Source organism: Dipodomys merriami, unplaced genomic scaffold (assembly GCF_024711535.1).
Source record: "Dipodomys merriami isolate MVZ:Mamm:240054 unplaced genomic scaffold, mDipMer1.0.p SCAF_113, whole genome shotgun sequence".
NCBI lineage: Eukaryota > Metazoa > Chordata > Mammalia > Rodentia > Heteromyidae > Dipodomys > Dipodomys merriami.
The window spans coordinates 131,421-135,195 of record NW_027202416.1 but is presented as its reverse complement, the minus strand read 5'-3'; the positions used below and the strand labels follow the sequence as shown (position 1 = coordinate 135,195).

Here is a 3,775-nt window from a genome sequence, read left to right as displayed (position 1 = left end):
CAAAAGTTGTTTCTGAATCCCAGCACTGGTGTCACACACCATAATCCTAGTATAATATAAACTAATGAAACTTTTCTTTTTTTTACCAGTACAGGGACTTGAACTCGTGGCCTGGGCTCTGAGATAATTTGATGAAGGCTAGCACTTTACTACTTGAGTCATAGCCACACTTCTAGTATATTTGGTAGTGTAGTGGAGATAAGAATTTCACAGACTTTTCTACCTATGTTGGCTTCAAACTGTGATCCTCGATGTCAGCCTCTTGAGTAGGATTACAGGCATGAACCACCAGTCCCCAGGTAAAAGTTATTTTTGTAAGATATAAAAGTTTACTTATACGGGGGAAGAGACGGGGAGGGCAACAGCGGTAGGGGAGGGCAGGGGCGAGGGAAGAGCCTGAGTGTTCCACACGCCCCGCACCAGCGCCTCCTGGCATGCCCCACTATCCTCCAACGGCTGGGACGGCTGCAGTCCTCTTGGTCCTCGCGGTCCTCAGGGGCCTGTGCAGCAGCAGCGGCAGCAGCAGGCAGCCAAAGCGGCCCACCTACCCTGCAACCCAGGCCTGGCCGGCGCGACAGCAGGTGATGGAGTAGCTGGCCACTAGTATAGCAGAGAAGCACTGAATGAGCCAACCCTGCGGTCCCAGAGGAGCCCACTCCCGTGCCGCATGCATCAGGCCTGCTGGCTCAATGAGTCAGGCAAGAGCTGCTGCATTGGCTTGTGATGATGCCAATAAAAGTGGATGCCAGCTGTGGTTCAGCAGAGTTCATATCCATCATCATACAGGCAACAACACATTCAGAGTGCTGGGCAGGAAGATCCAGGATCATCAATTGGTGATCAACTGTGCCATCCCCAAAGGATTAAAGTATAATCAAGCAACACAGACCTTCCACCAGTGGTGAGATGCCAAGCAGATGTACAGTCTTAACTATGGCAGCAAAGAGGATGCTAATGTCTTCGCAAGTGCTATGTGCATCATAGGCATCTAAGGCATGCATTGCCTTAGAAGTGCTGAATTCACAGGAGGCAGGACCAACATTGCCTAGACAAAATTCACAACTGCCTGATCAAATTCAAAATGGCCCATACGAAGAAGAGTTGGACATCCAAAGAAGACAACTGCAAGAACAGAAATGTCAGAAGGAGCTGGAGAGGGACAAGCTGGAGAGAGAAAAAATGGAGAGGGAAAGACCAGAGAGAGAAATGTAGAGAGAGAGAGGCTGGAGAGAAGTTGGAAAGAGAGAGGTGGAGCAGCTGGAGCGGGAGCAGATGGAGCAGCTGGAGCAAGAGGAATGGGATCAAGAGAGCAGAGTGCCGAGTACTGCCACCTCTGCCTTTGTGGAGACCCCTGTAAACTCTGAGCGGGGAGAACCCTCTGCTTCTGAGCCAGGCTTTCAGGAAGCCTCTCAGTTGTCGGAGGCTCCAGCCCAGCAGGGTGTTATCTTGGGACCACCTGCATCTCCATCTCCTCCACCACTCCCACCAGGTCCAGCCCAGGCCTCTGTATTCTCTCCTCCTTAACCCCCACTGCTAGCCTCTGGCCCTCTTCCCCCACCCCCTCTTCCTAATCAAGCCCCTCTCCTGTACCACCTCCTGCCCCTCCCTTCCAGCATCCGTATTTTTTTTTCTGGGATCCTTTTCAGAAGACAATCGTCCTTTAACTGGACTTGCAGCTGCGATTGCTGGAGCCAAGCTTAGGAAATTGTCATGGGTGGAAGATGTCTCTTTGCCCGATGTTCACAGATGTGAACTCCGTGTCAGCTAAAACAGACATGGGTGGTAGAAATGGACCCGTTCTCTTGGCAGGTAGCAGCTTAATGGAGGAAATGAGTCCCCTGATGGCCAGAAGGAGAATGGCCGAAAAGGGATCAATAATAGAAGCAAAAAATGAAGAATCAGAACCTGTAACTTCTAAGGTCTCATCAACAAGTACACCTGAACCAACCAGGAAACCTTGGGAAAGAACAAATACAATGAATGGCAGCAAGTCACCCGTCATCTCCAGATGAGATTCTCCAAGGAAAAATCAGATTGTTTTTGACTACAGGTCCTATGAGCCATTATAAGTCCACACCCTTGTCCCAGCCCAGTGCCGACGGGGTCCAGACAGAAAGCCTTGACTGTGACAGACTGAAGCAGGATATTTTAGATGAGATCAGAAAAGAACTAACCAAGCTGAAAGAGGAGTTCGTTGATGCAATCAGGCAGGAGTTGAGCAAGTCAAATACTGCATAGAGAAGCAAACTAAGCAGAGATAAGACTTGGATATGGAGAAAAACAAAAATTCCCACAAACAACTGTCAACATCAACCCTACAGTTACAAGCTATAAGAACAAAGTGGAAAAGGAGTCAAGGGAAAATCCCCATCCTCTGAAACCTTCTTAAGTTGTGACTCTGGCGATCATCTGTTATCATCTCCATTTCCTGCTGCTTTGACCTTTACTGCAGGATGAAAAGAGAGTTATGTATGAGTTTCCATAACATTTATGCAGAAAATATAAACCCATCAGGCAAGATCGCCATGCATTGAGATATTTTCATGTTGAAATAAAACCACACATTTCCCACAACCTACTGCTAAAATAAAGAGTAGAAAGGCTCATGAAGTTCTCCTCCCCCTTCCAAATCCTCCCCTCTTTGAGTGCTGAGGAACTGAGCAAGCTCTGCTTTTGTATTGCATGTGTCTCTCTCAGGTTTGTCTTCCTATCATATTTGGTATTCCATGACTAATTGAGATCAGCGCTATGTAGGTTTAGATCTTAAGATGAGGAACAAATAGAATTGTACATGTTTTCAAAGGATGACATTTACAAGAAAGTGTCTGTAGATGACCAGGTCCGTCATGAGGGATTGTAGAGTGATAGGAAGTCCAAGTTAGCCTTTAGTGGTTAATTATAGAAGAGAGCATTAAGGACTTTCTTCAATTTTCAGCCTCCTGAATCTGGCATAGCTCTTCTCTCCAATTAACTTCCCCACAAATGCCAAATGTTATGGTTAGTCCCATGTATGCACTGAGAGAGCATCTGAAATTCAATTTCTACTCCCAGGACAAGCAAAAATAAAAAAAATAATAAAAATAAAAGGAGGTGGAAGCAAGCACTTATTAAAGTTTTAAAATGACCCAAATGTTGCTGGTCATGTGTGTAATCCTTACTACACAAGAGGCTGACATCTGAGGATTGCAGTGTCAAGTCAGCCAGGGCAGGAACCTGCTTTTGACTCTTATCTCCAGTTACACAGCACAAAACCTTGAGCTGTGGCAGAGATGTTAAAAACACCAGTATTGATTGTGAAAGCTAAGATATAGGTCCCAGAGTCAGAGGTGAAGCCGCAGGACCAATAACATTTTAAACGGAGAGAGGATGAAGAGAGGATGAAATCTGAGGAGCATGGGTCAAAGTTAGCCCATACAAGAAAGTCCATAAGGCTTTCTCTCTGTGTGCATCTGTGTGCTATCCTATGGCTTGAGAATGTTTTGTTCAAGGATAGAGCTCCACCACTCCCAACTTTTCATTGATAAATTGGAGCTAAAAGTCCCATGGACTTTCCTGCCCTGGGTGGCTTTGAACCATGATCCTCAGATTTCAGGCAACTGATTCATGCGGGGCTTTTCATAAGGCTCATCTCCTATTAGCTACCAAGAATTAAAAAAAGAGTTGAGCTGTGACTTAAATGGCAAACTAGGCAATCACTTTTTAATCACTTTTTAGGACAGCACCTGGGGCCTTAGTTCAAGCACCAAGACAAAACAAGTATATCTACAAGCTTTCC

At 46.1% G+C, this 3,775-nt stretch overlaps 1 pseudogene; it reads left to right on the top strand.

Annotated features, from left to right (window-relative positions):
• The first annotated feature begins 689 nt into the window (after nucleotides 1-689).
• Nucleotides 690-2,238, top strand: LOC138822612 (protein enabled homolog; annotated as a pseudogene).
• Nucleotides 2,239-3,775: the final 1,537 nt, after the last annotated feature.